This window comes from Corvus brachyrhynchos, unplaced genomic scaffold (assembly GCF_000691975.1).
Source record: "Corvus brachyrhynchos isolate BGI_N302 unplaced genomic scaffold, ASM69197v1 scaffold408, whole genome shotgun sequence".
NCBI classification, from domain to species: domain Eukaryota; kingdom Metazoa; phylum Chordata; class Aves; order Passeriformes; family Corvidae; genus Corvus; species Corvus brachyrhynchos.
Window position 1 is genome coordinate 798,381 of NW_008239759.1, and position 22,921 is coordinate 821,301.

The following is a 22,921-nucleotide window of genomic DNA, read 5'->3' on the forward strand; positions in this document are numbered from 1 at the left end:
AGAACACCTATTTCTCTGTATAGAGATAGTCTTAGTTTTGTGATTGTGCCTCTAGTCTGCTTTACTCTTTAGGACTCTTAGTTAAGCTTGAAAATACTTCCTCAGTGTAAGCAAGGAATATCAGAAATCACTTTTCAGCCATTGGTACCATATCATAGATCACATGATGGAACTGAATTGCTGTTAACAGGTGATGATACTCATGGATACTGGCTACCGCCAAAATAGAAAAAACTGTCATCAGTGAGAGAGAAGGAAACACTGGCAAGTTAAAGGGGAGGTGATATTGGAGCAACAGTGGCATAGCTACAGTTGGCTGTGCTAAAAAAGTTGTATGAAGCTGGTTATTCCAGCTCAGTAGCCTGATTCTGCCAACAGACACAAAGTAGCTGTGTACAGGATGAGCTTTTGATCACAGTCTCTGCGTGTGTGTGTGTGTGTGTGTGCATAGTATATAAAATGTATGTCCATGTGTCCACTCTTCTTCCAGCATATAGTTTAAAGGTTATGCATAGAAGCTTTTAAAGCATTGATTCAATTTTTAAAATAGTTCACTAAACCACATCTCCACAGGTATGTGTGTTTAGAGTTACAAAAACATTTTGCCCTATACATGTTTTTATATTTCATATAATTACAGCATATTCATCTGAAGTATTTCGCAAGTATAGTTTTGTGTAATACTGGTAGGAGATTAAGTAATAGCTGCTTACTAGCACTATTGCACAAGAACATCAAATGTTATTATGATCTTCTGAGATTTGAGGTACCAAGCATGCTTTTGACTGCTTTGCTCCTGTGACCTTTATGCTCTTCTGGTTAATACAGCAGTCCTGTAACGATGCACATGTTTTCCTTTAGCCAGTAACCACTTGAGCAGGGCACTTGATTCCAGTTTTGATGGGCGGTGCCTATAATGGACAACGGTAGTGTTTCCAAGCCAAGTTGGCTATCTTTGTGCTTTACAGTGCCAAAAACTTCAAAGCTTCTTCCTTTTAGAACTCTAAAGCAATACAAGTTTGTGTTTCTTCATATCATCAAACTTAATTATTGGCAATAAGCAAATGCTGGCAGGAGTGGCACATCACATGGCTCCATTTCTGCTTTAGAAAAGGTCAGCATATGGCATAAACACTTTGCTGTATTATGCAGCCTTGTACTCTGATCACATAACACATGCTTCAGAAAGCATTATGCAATGTTAGACTCACTGATTAATGACTGCTTGCACAAGAAGTTTTTCATTACCCCGAATGCTAGCATCCTGGGAATGATTAACTTTGTGACATAACTCTCATCACATAAATATGGAAGATTCAAACACAGCCTCAAAATAACGTGTTTCAGAAATAACTGAACACTTTCCTGCTTAGTACTGTGTACAGTATTTGATTAACAACTGCTTTAAACCTTCAGAGTTGAATAGAAAAGCCTATTTGTGAGAACTGAAAACAAGATTTATTTCTAGGGTTTAAAGTTTTACCCAAGATGAATTTTTTGCACACAGCAGCATCTCATTTGCAATGTTTTTCCTCTGCTTGTGTAAGTTTGAATTTCCTGAGAAAAATCTGTGCCAACTATTTTCAGTGTTCAGCCAGTGAGTTAAACAGAACAAGTCAAATCTAGCCCTTATTTAGACCAGCAACTGCATGTATATAAAATGACTCAGTCCAGTGTGTGTTCAGTAGTACAGTACATACAGTTGTATGCTTAAATCAGCAGAGTTATAGCACATTAAATTCACAATAATTGCCAATGTTTCTGCAGGCAGAGCAAAATGTGGTCCTGAATGAAACATCTTACAAACTTACATTGTAACACTGAACATTGCTACACATTCACATTTAACATTTTCATATTCTGTTGATTAATCATTCCATGCTCAAATTATGCAGATTCCTGCGTTAAAAAGCATCATGACAGTACATCACTCATATTATCATCTTCAGGATGTACAGAAGAGGAAAAGCCTATAAAAAGAAATGTTCCTTACCATATTCCCTCACATATGAAGATTCATCCCCGGTTTTGAAGTAATTGCTAGAAGTTATCTATGTTTCAACAGCTTTATTAAGGAGAAAAGTCGGTTTGCCTGCTTGGAAATTCAAGATCAATGTTCACAAGGAAATATCTATATTAAACTCCCACTTACTAATTTGCCTTTAAATGTCAGACTAAAAAAAAAAAAAGACATCTGCTTTTTTATGATTCTCTCTCTTGTAAGTAATTCTGCTCATGAACTGCCACATTAAATAAAGCTACTTAAAGTCCCTGTAATAGAGGGGATGGTTTAGGATGTCACCACATTAATGCATGTGTGCTATTTCTTCAGAATTAATCTTCATTGGGAAAAAGTAGAGAAAGAAGGTAAACATTGACCTTCAGTATGTTCACTTTAGTTTTTGCCTTTTACTGCATTACAACTCCTACAAGCAGTAGCAAAGGCTGAAGGAAATGGCCTCTGACTAAGCATTAGCTACCAGCATGCCCTCATTATAGCTGAGGGCTCTTATTCTCGCCTAGCCTACGTGCAGAGCCAGCTACTCTTTCAGCTGTGATGACGAAATGCCATGCATTTCTTCCTGGAATAGTACGCAGATAAGAGGCCGCTTGTTATGCTGAGGTTTCAGATGAACTTCACTAAGGGTTTCAAAACACTCTGTCACAATTATATCAGGTTTCTTTAGCAACCAATTCATTTCAGACACTTTTGAGATAAAAAGGGAAGAGATGTTAGTTTATTTTCCCTTGTGGTTTCACTGTTTAAAATTTTACAGGATATGACTGGATAGTTTATACATGGCCTGAATTTATTAATTTTAAAGAAAAATAGATCAAATTGGATCCATTTCTCTCTTGAAATTCACATTATTTTTAGTCCCCTATGTGTACCTATAACTTCAGAGAAGAAACAAGTCTCGTGCCTGTGATATGCTTCCAGAACAGTTCTGCTGTGACTGAGTGCCTTGAATTTATTCCAAGTCCAGCAAAAGTCGAGAGTTTTGAGAACCTTGCAGCACAAAAGGTTAATCGTTTATCCTGGAGTTGGGTTCAGATTCTAGGACATGTGTGCAGAGTACGAGCCCAGTTGGCCTAAGTGTTACTAAGCAGTGGTGGGAGAACCTGTTTGTGAGATCATCTTGCAGTCTTGGCACCCATTTAGGTGATTCTATGCACTAACAAAAGCAACTTTAGTGGAATCAAACAAATCACGAAAGTGTCCCAACTGTAAAAGAAAGGGGAATCTATGAAGTGTTTGTTTCAAACCAAGTAATACCATTAGAACTAGCAATAACTGTATGCTATTGAAGAAAGGAATAAATTGTCTGGAATAAGCAATGGATCCTGTGCAGGTTAAACAGGTTTCTTTGCTCACCCATAGACTCTAATGAAACATTTAGAATCTGTGGTATGCCCCATTTCCATTGTATCTGAATGCCACTTAAGACAGATGTAGTCAGTAGGAGGGAGAGTCTTATGGTGACAAATCTTGAGTAAATTGCAAACTAAATAAGTATTTAATATGAAAAAAACTAACCCAACCCAAAATGGCATCACTCCTTATCACTTCCCCTGCAATTCTCAACATTTTCTATATCTCATTAACTGGGAACTAAAAGCTCAATTCAATTTCCTTTTAAGACAACAAAATTTTCTTTTTCCATTTACATAATGGAATTTGGATCAGGTCTTGCTTCTGTAATCTTATTCCTTTAATGCTTTCCAAATAAATGTGTAATTCCCAGTGAGATCACTAGGAATCTTGGCTATTCATAGTCTGTTCTTTTTTTTCTGCAACTGTTCTTCAGTAAAGAGGGTCCCCTTTGAAAATTTCCAAGGAACACTAAAGTTTTTTAAAACTCTCTGCTTCCCTTAATTACTTTTTTCTTCCCTTTCTTGCAAAAGCTCCTTTCTTTAGTTACTGACTACTGACTCAGAAAAAAATAAGAATGAATTTCCCTCACAAATAAAATATTTCTTAATTGTTTACTAGAAATAGATGACTCTTGCACATTACTTTGAGGAATTCTTGTCCCTGCCAAAGCAGGATATACCAACAAAGCATATGTTTCTCCATTATTTTCCTGCTCTGTTTTTGTCAAAAAGTTAGCCTAAATACTGTTGCTCAGCGGTCACTAGCAGGTCTTTTAAATGCTAGACAATTAATTTTGCAAAAATTCTGATCCACCAAGTATAAATATGGATTATGGACATCTCCTTTTCTGAACTGCTGCTGTTGTGAACTTTGATTTTAAATAACCACAATATTACAAAAAAGAGACAAACCTGTTAGAAATGGTACTTGTTAAATACTACTACTTCCAAAATGTCTTCATTTTGTAAACTTGTTTGTTTATAACTTATCCTATGTGTCATTTGAAGTATCTTGCAGTGTATTATCAAATTTTCTATTTTAGAAGACTTAGTCTTACTCTCTGAAAAAGACATTGTTTTTTAATGGAATATTGTGGGGAAAAAACCCCAAACCGAACTACCTTTCTTGAAAATGATACTAAAATGATAAATGCTCTTCTGTGGTTCAAAACATGGAAATGTTTTAAACTGAAATTACTGCCATTGAAAATTTGTCATCTTTACTGAAATCACAGAACTAGCAAACACTGTCCCACCAGAACACATACTAGTGAAACTGGTTCTCTCCTCCTCTTTGGCCTTTGCCACCTTCTGACAATTCTTCTATACAGTCCCTGCTCCCACTTCCCCAATATTCCCTGCTGAGGAGAGGGGATGTGTGCCATCTAACCTTGGGTACGTGCTGTTTGTGTCTGAAGCCATCACAAAAAGTGTGATGACCAAGTTGCAGGAGTTTTAATTCAGGAAGGAAGTGGGACATGGACTTTAGCCTTAGCCTTCTTTCTTTCATCAAACCACTTTTTGTGGAAGACTAATGGATTCTCCTTTTCCACCTTTTTCAAGCTCAGTTTACATTGTGTGAGGTTCAAAAGATACAAGGGTGAGGACTGGCTGATACCAATGGTACCATGTTATTTTCTAAGGCTATTGATGCTCTTGTTGAGCAGTCAGTCATCCAAGCTTTCAGAGGCACACACAGAGGCTGAGGATGGGGAAACTGCTGACAGGCTTCAGCCAGCAAACAAGCGTACAGGTCCTGGGCCATTCATTGTTAGCAGGATCCAAACTAGCTGGATGCAAACAAGCTCAGATCTCTTTACATGCATTTGCAAATAATGCTAACATGCTAATTGCAGAATAGCTCTAATGGGCATTAAAAATAAAAATTAGAATCTTTCCCACCTCAACTAAATCAAAGATAAAGAAAGAAATAGGGAGAGTCTTTATTGTGCTGTAAATATCAGCAGCTTTATTCTAAGTCATAAAAGCAATAGCACTTGCCAGTCAATCATTCATTACTAGAATGTAAACAGTTTATGCTGGTGATAACTGATAAATAGGTATATTGAACACTTACAGGTGTGTTGTGACCCTGCAGTATTGTTTGATGAAATAAATAATGTTTACACATAATATATAATTGTGAATTTCAGTCTTGCTGTGAAAGATCCAAGAGCTGGGGGTAGGCTTTTTATGCCTATTATCTGTTCTTCAGAGAATTATTTCATTTCTAGAAGCAGATGGTGATTTTTAAGCCCACTGCTATTTTGGTGTACTTTAAAAAAAGAAAAAAAGCCCTAAAAATAGACCTAAGTTACCATATCCAGAAAAAAAAAAAAAAATGTTGCCAGCTCTTTACTCTGCTGGGCTGAAAACAAATCTGTCAGCAATTTCTTTGGGTTAAAGTATCTGAGCACTGTGGGGGAGCAATTTTTGTATGATTCTGGTGGAAAAAAAAAACCCAATGTTCCAAAACCCAAAAAAAAAAAAAAAAAAAATGTTGCCAGCTCTTTACTCTGCTGGGCTGAAAACAAATCTGTCAGCAATTTCTTTGGGTTAAAGTATCTGAGCACTGTGGGGGAGCAATTTTTGTATGATTCTGGTGGGTTTTGGTTTGGTTGGTTGGTGGTTTTTTTAAAGAAAGCATGTAAAGTGGTTTTGTAACAGAGTCCATTTAAAGCTTTATGTATCAAAAAATTACCATCTGTTCTTATAAAAGACACTTTATCAAATTCATGAAACCTACACGCCAGTTAATGTTGTGGATCAACTGCATGAATTAGACTTTAAAGTCTGAATCAGTCTGAAATCAACATCATCAGCTCTGCTGGAACAGACATTAAAAATCAGCCCATTTTCTGTAATTACCAAAATGAAAATGAGAGTGACAGTTATTCATGCAGAAAAAAAAAGAGCACTGGTAATGCATTTGAGTCAAATAGGGCTCTTATGTGTGCCTTATAATTTAATACATTTCTTTTATTAAAAGTGTGGTTTGACAAAGTTTCTGAATGGGAAAGGAATAAGACTTTTGGATTCCCTGTGCACCTACGGGTGACTGACAGTACAGTATTTTCAGAAGTATTTTCAGTATTGGATGATTTTGGCATAACTCTTAACATAAGGACGAAGTATAAGGGTTCAGGTAAAAGAATATGATATCTGTTATCTCTATAGAACATGAATGAATGTATTCTAAAATGATGGATGCAGAAAGCTGAATCAAAACCAGCTCTTTAAGGTAGGTATTTCATTTTAGTGATCTCAGTGCAAAATACTTCGTCTGGCAGCATTTTTGTCCGAGGTACAACTCCTTAGAGTCAAATCCTGTGAAGTATTAAGAATTACTATTTTTTGGAGATTGGCAAGGTCAATAATTCCCCTGATTAATACTTTATCTTACTACTTAAATGCTGTGAATGCTCACTTCCTATCTGGAGATGCTCAGATGGATGTAATCATGCTAGGTCATCCCTGCTGACAGCATCAACTGCTTTCCATTGACTCCTGAGGAGGGTCCATAGTTTGGTCTTCATTCACACATAAGTTACATGCTTACCACAAGCAGTGTGGCACTTCTTGTCAGAGTTCAGCATATGCTCCATAGAAGACCTTCCTTCAGGGCCCCTGAACTTCACTTGCAATGTTCAGTTGCAAAAGCTGTCTCTCTGTAGGTATATTATCAGTAGTGTTGGCAGCCATTGCACTGCTATGTAGAATCCATTGGTCTGGAAACCAAACTGAGTGAAGTGCTCACTTGAGCACTCGAGTGGAGAGAAGCTCTAGAGCATGCAAGCTGTCGCGTAAAGGAAAGGTGGGAGAGGAGCCTCTGATACACATTCTGTTGTAGTGCACTGAAGAGTACACCTACCTCCTGTGTGCTGAAGACCCTGAACTCTGCCCTGACCTATGGCTCCAGCTTTCAGATCCATCTTACAATGCCCAGCACTGAGTGTACAGTGCAGTATGAGATCGTATCTGCGGGAGCCTAATGCTGCTTGCTACTAGGACAGGTAGATTTTACATGCATGACATTGGCAAAGTATGCTAGTGTCATGGAAGTGCTGTAGATTACAGACCATTTCAAGGTCATATCTGGTAAGGTATATATATAGATACTCTGGTGTCAGTTTGTTGCTCTGTGTTTCAGATTTATAACTGTGCAGTAATTGGTGCCACACACATCTGTGTGCTTGCTCATGCGGTAGAATCACACTGTGGCCTGACCTGGATCTGGCCCTGCACAGAACCCTAAGTCTGGGTGGGACAGAGTGTGAGTTAGAGGAGAAAAAGGAAACCACATGGAAACAGTTTTATTTTCAGAGTGGTGAACTAGTAAAATTTTGTTTTAAGAAAACCCTTCTGTACCTCTTAATCTTGCACAGGCTTGACACTTTTTTACCCCAATTCTCACTGTCTCAGTATTATCTTCCAAGACTGAACCTGAACCTTCTTATCATCTTCCTTATCCCCCAAACACTGATATTTCTGTTGTCTTTGCCTGCAGTAACAAATTAATTCCCTTCTCACACCAACCCTTGGGTGAGTATTAAAAGCTTACCTTTCCTACACAGATTTGCTATCCCACAATCCTGAGATGAGAGAATCTGTGGGATGATGGAAAGTGTGAAAAAATGCCTGATGCTTCCACGACAGGCATGTGATTTACTGTGATGCTTGTGCTGAGGCAACCAGCAGACTGATGCTTAACTCCCCTGAGGGTTAAGTTCCCTAGGCACAACCACATGGTCTGTGATGATTTTGAGATAAACTCTTGGTTATGCAGTCAGCCACTGTCTTTGTTGGAATTAAAGAAAGAGGAAGGTGAAGTGTGAAACTGTTTTTCACACAAATATTGTCATTCACATCACCTTAACCCGATCATGATCTTAAAAGAGAAGGAGGAAAGAAGTCACTAAACAAACAAATTATTATGTTCTTGGCAGTAGGATTTGCTCTGCAAGCATGAACATTTGGCGAGTTCCTACGTTTTTCTCTTCAAGCTGATTTGAAAGCTGAGGAAAATAATCAAAATCAAAGTTGAGGATATTGAGTTGTCTTGGCCTAGCTGAAGTCAACAAGGTTTACATGTCTCAGCAGAAGAGAAGGCAGGAGATCTACCTCCCTAAAAAAGAGGAACAGACATTGGGTTTTAAGGTTTACTGAGGGGTATTCATTTGAAGAGAACAGGAAATGAGCAGAAATTAAACTACACAGACCTTATTGTACCTAGTATTTTTTGTAAAAGGATGTAGACTGATGATGTTGTTTTGTGTGTTTATCTGTTTGTATCTATATAAGCACAAGGATATGTAAGTGCTTTTCAACAGCTCCAAGTCTCTGGCATCTGTCAGTATCTCCAGGTGCATGTAAGTCATCTGAATCCTACAGCCTTAATTGCATAACACAGACATATTACAAAATATTACCACACCAAGATCATTTACATTATTTCATAACAAAAAGAAACACTATTACAGAACATTTTTACCCTTAAGGGTAAATTACTAATTATTTAAAACATTGTCTGTATGTGTGTTTGTATTTGTTGTGTAGGGGTATATGAACCTTATTATGGAAAAATGTAGGGGTGGATTAAAGCAGGATCTGTGGGATACAGCCCCAAGGTCAGAGGAGTTTCAACAGACAAGAATGTCAGAAGCTATGCAGGAAGTACCAGTGTGGTTGATTATAATGAGCTTATTGGGCTGATGTTGACCATTTGAGTTGAGGGGAAAGCAGCTCTTTTGGAGGTAAGGCAGCTGTGTGAAAGGTTGTTATAGGTGTGGTCAGAGGACTTTGGTGAACAGCAGATATTTGGGTCTCCAAGTGGAGTCCAGACACTGGTGTTAAACTTCTGCATTCTCTACACTGCAGAGGGATTGCTGGCCTGATACAAATTAATTCAGTTACCCGTCTCCTCTGTTCAAATCCGTATTTGTTTCTTGGCTGCTGCCTATGCCTTTCCATGCTGGAGATTTTTTCAGTGTATAAAATTTTGGTGGGTTTTTTTTTTTTTCATGACTGGTGAGAAGAAGGCCTGTGTTCTTGTTCCTACTTGTATGATTGCTTCCATACTTCATTTAGTGACCAAAATGGAGAACTCCCCACCCTCAGTTTCCTGCCCATGTAGGCTCATTTTTTTCCACATGTGTTCATGCATATCCTGCATCCATACCAGTAATTTGCTGGTCAGTAGTGCAATTTCAGTGGTTTTGAAGATTCAGCTCTCTAGGCTGAGGCACCAGCCAGGATGGTTTCCTGCGAGATGAAGACCTGTAGCTTTTCAGGAAAAGAGGCGGTGACTTATGATTGTCCTATATCCAGGGTAAAACCCATATCACTTGCAGCTGTGCTGAAAAAGAAAGTGAAGAAAGTGGTGGCTATTATTTTTTCACATCAGCCTGACCCAATGAGTGGAGGAGATGTACCACTGACATATGTGTCAGACTCAACCTCTTCAGGGGTTGATAGGAGGAACACCTAGTTTCAATATTTTAAGACAGGGGCTTGGCATGAATGAGGTGTCTAATTAGCTTGATCAAGACAGTTTTTAAGTTATTCTGGAGTGCAGAATCCTACACAATCTTATAAGGGTTCAGGTGCTTTCATGGACAGACTAGAACTGAGCATTTTGGGTTTTTTAGTTCTGAGGATTGTAATGTGGATACATAGTTCTTTTGTTGTCTCTGAGAGTCAGAATTTGCTTGAGCTTAGGATTTTCAACATACTGGGCTTTATACACACTTAGGCCTGATTCTTTTATAGAATAGGGCTTATTTCTTGGTATCCTGGCTTCCCAGAGAAGTGGTCACAGCACCAAACTGGTCCGAGTTCAAGAAGTTTTTGGACAACGCTTTCAGGCACGTGGTGTGATTTATTACTGGGGTATCCTACACAGGGCCAGGAGCTGGACTCAATGATCCTGATGGATACCTTCCAACTCAGCATATTTTATGAGTCTATGATCCTAATGGGATGAAGTATGAAATACAAAAGACTATTTGCAAAGTGCAATAAACTCTGCAAGAATACGACAGCGATGGCTGGTGTACTGGTGGGAGATGTAGCACATTGTGGCAATGGACTCTCAAGATTTTTAAGTTAAAATATGCATCTGGTCTGAAAAATAATTTTTCAAAGTGCCTTTTAGGGCTTTTTATTCTTTTCTCCATAATTCTAGATTAATACAATGAAACTAAAAAATAAAACCCCAAAAAACCAACCAAACAAAAAAAAACCCTACACATGCTACTTGGGATCTTCTATCCCTCTGTCCTCCCTGGGACCCTTTATCCTCTGCCATTCTTGGGACCTTCTTTCCCTTTCATGGAACACTAGCAGGAGGGAGTGTTCTCAGAGGACAAACCAGACTCTGGATGTCAGACAAGAGGATGCTATCTGCAATCTCCTTTTCATAGTTCCACTGCCTTAAATTCTCACCTGCTGAGCTGGAACGGGGGAGTTAGCTTGATGGAATGGAAACTTCACTGTTAGTTGGAGGAATTCCCCTTGCAGGTCAGGAAGTCCCTTCTTGGTTGGGTGTTATAAGGTGACTTGGGAGCAAATGTGTTCTTTGCTGCCATCTTTCTCCTCCAGCTGAACTCTATTGAGAAAGGGGTCTTATGGTATGTAGATTTGGCCTAGAGCTTAACAGGTGACACTAGCAATCAGGATACACAAGATGTTTCTCAGCTTGCTGTTGCATTGCATATGCAAAAAAGACTGATACTTCACCTCGGAATGACAGGACTTGATTCCTGTTTGCCTCCTAGGGCTTTCTAATTCAAAGAAATGTAGTAAGTACTGCTTTTGCACGGCAGTGCTGGGAAATAGTTTGTGCTCGTGCTCATTCAGCTGTTTCCACATAACACAGGCTTCTTGTGAAATGCATCAGAAGATGTTATTGTCGAAATGCACAGCTAAAAGTTCTGCATGATTTTGTGGCAGCTAGTACCATCCAACTATTTCTCACACCTCTGATCTGTATCCTACAACTATTGCTGCCTTGTCAGTCCCCATATACCCTTCTTCCCATAGCTCCTTCCAGGTGCCTCCACATCTCAGCTACTTGTACAACAATATTTGACTGACTGTCCACTCGGAAGACCGGGGGCTTCCATCTGACCATGCAGGACATGTTTTCACTTGGTAGAGGTGGATCAAAGTTGCAACTTGGTGTACCATGTCTGTACCTGTTTGTCTTTCAAACCTGGTATATCACATCTTTTGTCACTTACCCTAAACACAAGCATACCCCTGCAGATAGGAGAGAAGACAATGCTCCAGGACTGGTCAGGTTACCCAGAGCTGCTAACAGAGAAGTCTTTATAAAGAACTTGCAATTGCAACTGCAGCTGGTAGTCAGCTGGACTTAATTTGTGAGTGATTGAAGGGAGCTAGAGAGGCAGCAGCTGAGAGAGGTCTTGCTTATATAGCACATATGGTGTGCCAGCACATGCCCACTTTATTACCATTCCTCTGAGTAGGCTTCGCTTACAGTATTCTTTGAACTGACTTGTAGGGCTGTACTTGTCGACTATTTCAATAATCAAATAGATGATGCCTTTTCATACAATTGTTTATATTATCAGAGTTTTCATCCTTGAGAATAAAATATTTGTGTATATTAAAAAATGTCATGTAATATGCTGGCTGTCTGTGGGGCAATGCTTAAATGCCTGTGTCTATTTAATAGCTGTAAAGTCAGAACTGGCACAAACTGTTGCTCTTCTTTTGTTATCCAAGTCCTTTTATATTGGAATTATGATGAACTCACAGCTGAAGTTTACTCCCGAGATTATAAAAAGGGTCAAAATATTTCTTGTGCCAGTTTGTAGCTGTATGCTACTAGACTTCTATTACTGGCTTAGGGTAGCACAGCAAAAATAGACCCATCTGTGCTTATATGCTAAGCGAACACTGTTTCACAGAAAATTTTTATTAAGTTATAGATGGGTTCTCTGTTGTCGTTGTTCCTCCAGTTGCAGCCTCTCTGCACAACTCACACCACAAGCAGCTCTAGGTGGTATGGCATTGCTTAAGCTGCTAGCAGTACTCTGAAGAAGAGCATCCTGTGCAGTGCACTTGCGTACTTGAGTACATGGATGTCATTTATGCCTCTTCATCTTAGATAAAGGGTCTGTTTAAACAGTATAAATGCTCTGGGGGACACAGTGTTTGATAGTTTTAGCAGATATCAGTGGCTTTAATGTCTGGAATGGCATAATTAACATTAAAAATTAAGTATACCTTACACTTAGCACTAAAATTTTCAAAAGAATTGGCACAAGCATTCTTCAGGTGTGCACTGAGTATGTAACTGAGGTGATGATTACAGAAGGGAGTGATGTGTAATCCTGTGAAATACATGTGCAAAACATACTACATTAATGTATGTTTAGTATGTCTCTATTACATATAGACATTAACATGTAATTAATGTAGTCACATAGATACACCTGTGTGCTCATCCTACCCTCATGCATGCAGCATACTTAAATGTTTTTTTATGAAAAGAAGACAGCCTCTGTATCTGACTTTTCAACTCTCATTAGGACCAGGAAGTGAATTTGGACATTATATGTGACCTGTCTAGTATAATTGCTGAGCCCAGCATCTTCTGTCAACACCAAGGCTGGCAGCACTGGAGTCATTCTAGCTTTGAAGAGCAGTTCTGCCAGTGTGGCACAGCCCTACCTCTGGGGCTGGAAGAACAGTTTAATTCCCATCATTACCCTTTTGGGCTTGTCTGCTTGAGAAGGGTGCCCAGCAGTGATGCTTTTCAGTCAGGAGTTTATTTACCTAATTTGGCTGGATTGGAACAGCAGAGACCTTGTGTGTGTGAGTTACTAAGTTCCAGTTATCGGGCTTCACTTAGACTGACATTTCTCAGGGCTAGGGCATCTGTCTTCTGACTTGGGCCAATCATTTAACATTTAGCATTTGTAATTGTTATGTCAGCTCATTTTTACTCAAATTACAGCCTCAGCAAAACCCCAGTGCATAATCTGGAAGCTGGACTGTCATTTTCAAAGAAAGTGTGCTTTTGTCCATGGTAAATATGTAATACAAAATTTCTGAGTTGTTGTCAGCTTCGTTTTTCAGTCATCATTGCATCTTTGCAGTCATGTAGTCTCACAGTGAATAAAATGTTACTCCTGTTCTTTATCCTCCTGCTCAGAAGGAAGGAAGATCAGGAAGTTGGGAAGAACTGGTGAAGAACACAGGGAAAAAATCCCTGCCTTTGCCTTGAATCAGTGGCGTAACTGTCTGGTTTGAATTTGTAGATTCTTGCCTGTCCCTAAAAATAGAACCTGGGTGTAGTGATAGTGGTACTTTCTGAAAGTAGAGTCTGTACTTCCTAAAAATAAAGTTAATTTATCAGTGTAAGCATGTAATCTTCTCCGTCTCCAGTGGAATTCAGAACTCCTTGTCATTGGTCAGGGTGAAGTTGTGAAACCCAAGTAGATATTTTTAGCAGATTTCAGTAAAATAGATTCTTGTAAAACTGAATTTTGCCCTGTCTGACAGGGCATTTTGTCTTTGTCCTCTGTCATGTTGTTTGAAAGACAGAATACAGGAAATAAGCTGGTTTGGTTATTTGTGGCATTTTTGAAAGACAAAAGTTGAATGGAAATCCAAATATACTGAAATAGTATTAATTGTACATGCACAATATTCTGGCTTGTATTAGTTGTTCAAAATGTTTCCTTCTCTGGAAAGGCTAACATGGAAAAATTTGCATTATGCAAAAATTTATGCATGATTTGACTTTATGTGACTTGTCAAACTGTGGAAATAAAGTTAACCACCCACTTGGTAGGACTGGAACTGTCTTCTCCTTTGCCTTATTCCCCAGAACTAAAAAGCATCTTAAGTTCTGAAAGTTAATTTATATGTCTTCTGAGAGGACATTAGAGAATAGGTCTTAGATTTGTGTCACATTATTTCTTTCAGCTCCTCCTTGTGTCTTTCTCAACCAAGTATTGTTCATATCAGTCAAGCTGGATTTATCTGTGCTTATGCACTTAAGTTCCATTAATACAAAGATTTATGTTTGTTTGTTCTAGCTGACAAGATTATATAATTTTTGGACCTGGTCTGTGTGGCACAGTATCGTAAATGACCCATACAAAACTGTGTTGCATTGGTAGCAGTTTCTGATACTCGCAGAAACTTGCTTAAAGCATGTTAAAGCAGTCAGCAGTACAAACTGTCCTTCATCTGGTTCCTCAGAATGGAGTATTTTGCAGTGGTTTTGTTGTTGAAACATATTTCATCAGGATTTTACTGATAGATCTTAAGCAAGACACTGGCTTGGTGTTGCTGCTGCCTGGCATGGCTTACTGCCCGTCTCAACCTGACCCTGCACTGACCCAAAGTGTCTTGAAGTGGAAGGCAGAGCCATGCAGCAGCTGACACAGTGTGGTACCTGGAAGTCTTTTCTGAAACCAAACCTAGGCTACTTTTCAGTTTTGAAGGACATTCCACTCTAGCACCAGAAACATCTTGGGAACAGTGGAGACCATGAATGTAGTTGTTCTTGGCCTTCCTAGTGTTAAGTGAGATTAACTTGAAGTCAGGGGAACTGCTGATTCTGCCTTAGGCTGTCTTCCAGAGCAGACAGAACTATGTCTGCCTCTGTGGCTGAGGCAGTAGTGCAGGCAGATTTTTGGGTTGCCAGTGTGCTGGAAACATGTACTTCAAAGCTGATGTACTGGCAACAGTTTAAAACTGAAGTCTGGTCATCCATGAGCTTTCTGAAAATCAGGATTGCTTTGATTGCTCTTGTGACAGAGAGCAAGATTTTTTTTTTTTATTTCCAACTCTGTAGTTCGAAAAATCAATATTTTCTTCAAATAGAAGCTCTTAATTTACCACAACACAGAAAATGGTATTTTTCTAAAGATATCTTACAAAACCATTGAGCTGTGGCTTGTGGCCTTAAAGTCTAGGCTTTTATTTCCTCTAAATGTACTCTGTTCTGTTTTCTATGTGTCTGTCATGTTGAATAAATAACAGGCAGTGGGCACAGAACCAGGACTCATGTCCCATACATCGTGTAAAACAAAACAGGCAGCTCTTTCAATTGTGAGACTAGGATGCCATCAGGGGCTTCTGCAGTCACAGAGCTGGAATGGAGGTGATGGAATCCTGAGACAGAGCTGCAACTTCTAACACAAGATGTGCTAAGAGTTTTCTTCCTACATATATACAATATGTACTACTCTAGTCCTTGCTCAGTATCCTCTGTAAAGCAGTCTCACCTTTAAAATTTCTTGTTACCCTGCCTCAGGTTCCTCCTGAGCCATTCTGCAGTCCTCCTTCTCTGATCGCTTTGTTCTTTACCAGTGCAGCATTCCCTTCCATCATGTCCAGGGTTCTCCTGGTCTGCCTGCCCTGGTGCTACAGCTCTGCTCAGCATTGGCACAGGCACTGGTACACTTGGGTCTGCCACCTGCCCTCTGAGCAGTGCTTCAGCCTCTGAGCAGTGACACAGACTTGACATTGAGCGCTCCCTCACCAAGTTTGCCAGTGATACTAAGCTGTGTGGTGCAGTCACATGGGAGGGAAGGGATGTCATCCACAGGGACCTGGACATTCTTCAGAGCTGGGCCTGCCTGAACGTCATGAAGTTTAACAAAGCAAAGTGCAAGGTCCTATGCGTGGGTTGTGGCAATCCCAGACACAGCTACAGGTTGAACAAAGTGATTGAGAGCAGCCTGGAGGAGAAGGACTTGGGGTGGTGGTTGATGAAACCAACCACATCCTGGACTGTATCAAAAGACGTGTGACCAGCAGGTCAAGGGAGGTGATTATTCTCTGCTCCTGTGAGATCCCACCTGGAGTACTGCGTGCAGTTCTAGTGCCCCCAAGTTAAGAAGGACGTGGAACTGTTGGAACAAGTCCAGAAGAGGTCACAAAGTTGATAATGGGAATGGAGCACCTTCCCTATGAAGACAGGCTGAGAAGATGAGGCTGTTCACCCCGGAGAAGAGAAGGTTGCATGGAGACCTCATAGCAACATTCCAGTATCTGAAGGGGGCCTACAGGAAAGCCAAAGAGGGATCCTTCTTCAGGAACTGTAGTGACAGGACAAGGTGGGATGGCTTCTCACTGACAGGGAGTAGGTTTAGTTTAGATATTAGGAAGAAAGTCTTTACTGTGAGGGGGGTGAGACTCTAGAACAGGTTGTCCAGAGAAGCTGCAGATGCCCCATCCCTGGAAGTTATCACAGCCTGGACAAGACTCTGAGCAACCTAGTCTAATGAGAGTCATCCCTGTTCATGTCAGAGAGGTTGGAACTAGATGTTAAAGTCCCTTCCAATCCAAGCCATTCTATGATTCTATGACATTCAGGTGCTCGTGGGAGCCAATGGCTAGCATGCCCCACTTGTGTGCTATGTGTCTGTGTACTGTGTGTGAGAGAGAGAGAGAGAGAACAGAATCCTGTGAGAGTAAGTTAGCTGACTCATACAGTTTTCTAGGCTGACATCTTCTCATCAGCAGTAGATTTGAATAATTCACCAAAGTAATGCTACTACTGCAATTAAAAGGATTATTTGCAAATGCTCTCTCAGATTATTTTGAATCACACTTCTGAGAATACCTTAGAAGGTTCATTTCATGACACACCTTCCTTAATTCAGGGCTTATTTTATCTAAATGTTGTGGCCTATCTGTTCAAAAGCATGATATGGCAGCTCTCAAGGTTGGTGTGCCAAACTTTTCCAAATCTGCAATTGAACAGCTATTGCTTTGTGGGCTCATCAGGGATACCTTGCGCGTCAGACAGGTAATGGTTATTGAACCCCCGAACAGTGACCCATGTGCTCCTGTCCCGCCTCTACCATTCATGCTGTCAGCTGCTAGTTCTGGCAGCTCTTTGCAAGAAAAATGCATTTTGTACATGTATAAAGAAACCAAGTCCTGTGATGTCAGGACTGCCAACAACAGGTTGAATGTAATGGTTTAGAGGAAAATCTGCAAGATTTTTTAAAAAGATTAAATTCTTTTCGGGTTGCATTAAAATTAACTACCTGTTGAAGAAGTACAGTTGGTTATTTTCTTTCTAGCTTGTTCTTGCTAAGTACCTAGAGGGTAGTATTTCAGTGAGAGTTAACTGGATCCCTTTCAAAATGCAGCTGTTGATCTTTCCCTCTTTAAGTTTCTTGTGCCTGACAAGTGAATGCCACTTCTCAGATGGTTTCTGTTTTGATTCTTAAATACTGTGATAAATGTTAGGGTCTGTTAAGTTTCAACTTTCTATTTTTATCCGTTGGTAAACACTATACCAGATGTGGGTGTGAAGGACCCTGAGAAGCTGAGGGAGTTCTGCTTTTATTCAAAAATTTTAGCTTTCATAACTGAGCATTTCAGCTCATTTTGTAGGGTTGTGTATGTGCTGCTTTGGGGTTTTTTAAGAGTTGAGAAAAACAGGCTTACGCAACTTAGTTTGCATAAGTGCAGTGAGTCATTCATATTTTATTTTTGTGTGCCTCTGTGTGTGTGTGTTGTATTGCTTTATATAACCTGTGTTTGAAAAAGTACTACTGTGAATGCTAAGAATATATTTCTCCTAGAAAACAAAAAAAGAAATATGCCTGTTAGGAAGGTAGCTACTTCTTGGTGATGTCTCCTAATAGATACTGTTCTTCAGAAGGACAGTTTGATGATTCTTCTTCAGGCTATGGTTCTCCAGTGGCAAAGTTTATGATGTGTAAAGAGAAGGCCAGGTAACTCTACACTTCCCTTTTTGTGAGCAGAGCTGAGAGTAACTCCACATGATAATGGTGGTTTTGCATGGATATATGTATGTGTGTGTATATGTATGTATATATAAATCTATATATATCTATGTGAGTTTCAAGTGTGCGTAGTCCTTTCAGCATACTGTAGCTTCTGCTTCCTACCATCTAGGGAAGAGTGGAGCTTCCACAGCAGTGTACCTCTGTGCATTGCTGAAATAAATTTGAGGCTTAAATCCTTCACATCAGACAGGCATCCTTCCTCAGGCTTGCTTACAATAAGTCCTCTGGAAGGCTTCATCTTTTTTGACACTGCTTCTCTGCTCTTCATGATCAAGTGTGCCATGAGTGTCTGGCTGCACAGAGTCTATTGCTTGGAATGCAGTTACAGGTATTAAGTGTCAGTACTCTTTAAGTGCTATTTTATTTTATTTTGTGGTTATATGTTTCAGTTATATTTTTCTTTGATGTCTGATGGATGATGCTGTGGGATGGAAATCACTGTTAGTTTTCCCAGAAAGGAGGAATGTGGTTCATGGTGCAGAGGTGAGTGCACAGGTCTTCTTGCCCCGTGGCTCTTCTGAGCATTGCCACATTTCTCCCCAGCTCACTGGTTTACCATCATGTTTCCTGATCTGATGTGCATCCTTTCTGTCCATGATGCCCTGCTGGCATCGAAAGTTCTCCACAACAGCTTCATGCTGATTACTTCCGTGCACACTCAGAAATCCCTCCACACTGCTCTACTGTCCTGTGTTTTACCAAATCAGATTGAGGACTTCTTCCTTTCTATAACCCAGTCTTTATTTCCATTAACACACATCACAGTTTTTATTTTATTTCAGTGCTATCCTACATTTGATGCAAGTAGCATTGTTCATTCTTATGGCAACATTTTAATGGTTCCAGAGAAACTCTGCTGTCCAGTGCAGAGATATTTGCTGTGCAAAATAAGGCAGTTGCAAAATAAGTGTTCTTCTACCACCTAGCTAGCAGATAAGAAGTGTCTGGGGTCCTCAGAAGTGCCATGAAACATTCAGGTACTGTTTTGAATTGTCTGTGGCTGGGTAGTTAAATGAACATTAAAAATGGGAATAAAATTTTAATTAGAGTCATAGAATGGTTACAGTTGGAAGGGATGATAAGATCATCTGGTTCCAATTCCCCCTTCCATGGGCAGGGACACCCTCCAGTAGACTAGGTTGCTCAGAGCCCAATCCAGCCTACTCTTGAACATTTGTAGGGATGGATAACTCACAGCTTCTCTGGGTGACCGTTCCAATGCCTCACCACTTTCATAGTAAAGGATTTCTTCCTAATATCTAATCTCAGCCTACCTTCCTTCACCTTAAGGCCAGTCCTCCTTGTACTTTTACTAAATGCCTTTGTGAAAAGTCCTTCACCAGCCTTCCAGTAAGCCCTCTTGAGGTACCTGAAGGCTGATGTAAGGTCTTCCCAGAGTGTTCTCTTCTCTCTGGTAGGAGAGGTGCTCCAGACATCTGAACAAATTAGTGGCTCTTGTCTAGATCAATTCTAATGGGACCATATCTTTCTTCTGTTGGAGGCCCCAGAGCTGGATGCAGTGTTCCAGGTGGGGTCTCACCACAGCAGAGCAGAGGGGCAGAATCCCCTCTCTCACCCTGCTACCCACGCTGCTTTGGATGCAGCCCAAGCTGCAGTTGGTTTTCTGGGCTGCAAGTGCATGTTGTTGAATCATACTGAGTTTTTCATCCACAAACACCCCCAAGTCTTTCTTCTAAGGTCTAGTCTCAGTCCGTCATCATTAAGAAATTGGTTTCACGTAAGTAATTGTAGTACCTGTCTAGCTTCAAAAATATGAGCAGATTTCATCAATATGCTTATATGTGTAAAATCAGCTATACACTTAGATTTCTTGTTCGATTGATATTCAGAAGAGCAACTCAACTGGTTTGGTCTCTGATCCAATTAACATGATCAAAGACAAAAGTACTGGGTAGAAGTCACGTAGATATAACTATTTCCTTCGACAGCTCTTGAAAATAAGACATCTCCTTCGCTTAGCTGATCATAATTGGCATGATGTCTGGAAATTTGTGGAACCCTCTGCAAGTTAGAAAAAAGTTCCTACTCACACACACAAAAGCTATAATTGAGAGTAACTCTAGAAATACCCTTTTGCACTACTACTCCATGGGCGTAGTAGTTATTCTCAGCACTGCTTGATTGCTTCAAATGACCCCTTGTACAAGCAGGCAACTAAATTGCCTCTGCCTTTGTATTAAACTGACCTCAAATGTTAGATGTGAGAAATGGGAGGCTCTTAAAAATAAAATTACATCCATTTTTTTAACATTTATTCCTCCATTTCTCATCAGTCCATCGTCCCTAATGGGTATTATCCTCGTGCACATTTTTATACCCATGCTGCATTAAGTCTGTTACAGAGTCACAGAATGGGTCAGGTTGGAAGGGACCACAGTGGGTCATCTGGTCCTACCTCCCTGCTCAAACAGGGTCATCCCAGAGCACATGGCACAGGATTGTGTCCGGATGGTTGAGTATCTTGAATGTCTTCAGTAAGGGTGACTCTGCACCCTCTCTGGCCAAACTATGCCAGTGATTTGTCACCTGCACAGTAAAGAAGTTCTTCCTCAGGTTCAGGTGTAACTTCCCATGCATCAGTTTCTGCCTCTTGTCCTATTGCTTGACACCATTGAGAAGAGCCTGGCTCCATCCTCTGACACTCTCCCTTCAGATACTCATACACATTGATGAGATCCCCTCTCACTTTTCTCAAGACTGAACAGGCCCAACTCCCTCAGCCTTTCCTCATGAGAAAGATGGTCCAGTCCCTTGATCATCTTTGTCATCCACTGGCCCTGCTCCAGGAGCTCCCTGTCTCTCTCGGTCTGAGGAGCCCAGACCTGGACACAGCACTCCAGATGTGCCTCACCAGAGCTGAGTAGAGGGTCAGGATCACCTTACTCAGCCTCCTGGCACTGCTCTACCTACTGCACCCCAGGATCCCATTGGCCTTCTTGGCCCCCAGGACACTGCTAGCTCATGGACAGCTTGTTGTCCACCAGGACCCCCTGGTCCTTCTCCCCAGAGCTGCTTTCCAGCAGATCAACCTGCAGCCTGTGCTGGGGCCCTGGGGTTATTCCTTGCAGGACCCTGCATTTACCTTTGTTGAATTTCAGATGTTTCTTCTCTTCCCATCCCTCCAGCCTGTTGAGGTCCCTCTGAAGGGCTGCACAGCCCTCAGGAGTATCAGCCACTGCTCCCATCTTTGTGTCATCAGTGACCTCGCTGAGGAGGCATCTGCCCCTTCATCCAAGTCATTGATGAATACATTAAACAATACTGTATAGCTCAGTGTGGAACCTGGGAGGACACCACTGATGACGGGCCTTCAGCTAGACCCTGTGTCACTGATTTCGACCCTCTGAGATCTGCTATGCAGCTAGTTCTCAATATACATTGTCCATAGAAGTCAATAATCTGTGCCAGCCATCTGAATGTACTACATACAGTATCAGGAATTTTAAAAATATTGCTAGAAGGTGAATATCCACTTGCATGAAAGGATGGTCCTGTAAGACTCTGTGTAGAGGGCACTTGTGTGCATTTGTGTGTACTCTAGACACATAGATAAGAGACTAGAGAATTGGGGTGGGCTAAGCACACAAGAGATCATATGGTTTATTCAGGGAAATATACCCTCTGTTCTTAAAAGTCATTGAAGCTTGAGTTGAAATTAAACATTTGCTTCCTGCTAATGCCATTTTGCAGATTTTTTCACATACTTTAGTGAAGAATCAAGGATTTTATTACTTACAGAAAGAAATAATTAACAGGCAGAGCATTAAAGGAAAGAATAAAAGCTTTACATGGCTCAAATTAATCTTTCTCAGTTTTTCCTCTTGCATGCTTATCTGACTGCTTAAAAACCAGTCTCTAAAGCTAAATTTTTAGCAACAGGGTTTTAGAAATTTCACAGAAGTTCATACAAAGCAAGTTAACTTTCTATAACCGTGATAAAGTAGGAATAATTACACTTTAAGTGACCCTTATGATAAGTTTCCAGATGCCTGGAGTAAAAATCTGGGTCACAAATTCATTGAGCAATGATGTAAGACATCAGTACACTGCTGTATTCCAGATAAAGTAAATTGCTCTTGTCCTACTGAAGTCAAAGGAGTGATCCTGCTCATGGCCATGAGTTCTGAGCTTGTCTGAACTTTGTCAGTGGTATGTTTTCTATGCATAAACTAGAAGGCTTGTTAAGCTTTTTAATATGTTCTTTACTTACTGACTTGCCTTTGCCTTCTCTTCATTTTAATGGATTTTTTTAAGATTGCCTTTTATATGGCCAGAAAACCGACTCAATCTATTTTGGGTATCAGTGAGTTGAAATTTATATGAAACAGTATGTCCTTCATCTTAACCAACTACCTTGAGCAAGTCATTGCTACTGTTTCTAAAAGTACATGGCCAACAAGTCATAGTAGCAGAATAGTATGGGTATCAGCTCATTGATAAAGTTTACTTATAGAGCTGCTTCTGAAAAATTCCAGACAACCATGGAGAATTTCCCATCAGAATTGAGGAGAAGAGCATTGTTTTCCATATTCTTTGGGTGGATTTTTGGCACTAATGTAGCCTAGGATGCAGAAGCCACCCCCTGGCAAGCTCCTGCAAGGTTATCAGACTACATCAACAACACACTGGGAAGCTGGTGTTCAACCTTACCAGCTTTGCTCTGGGTCGCAGGAATGGGCTTGAAATAATGCATACAAAAAATCCTTTTTAGA

The 22,921-nt window shown here is 40.3% G+C and overlaps 1 long non-coding RNA gene across 5 annotated transcripts in view; it reads left to right on the forward strand.

Annotated features, from left to right (window-relative positions):
* Window positions 1-22,921, forward strand: part of LOC108448750 — a 33,078-nt gene that overhangs the window by 5,504 nt on the left and 4,653 nt on the right. Inside the window, exon 2 of one of the 5 annotated variants that reach the window (XR_001864761.1) lies at window positions 18,578-18,671. The exons of the other annotated variants lie outside the window; for them this stretch is intronic. This is a non-coding gene — a long non-coding RNA (uncharacterized LOC108448750). The remainder of the gene's footprint in view (window positions 1-18,577; window positions 18,672-22,921) is intronic. 5 annotated transcript variants of the gene reach the window in all.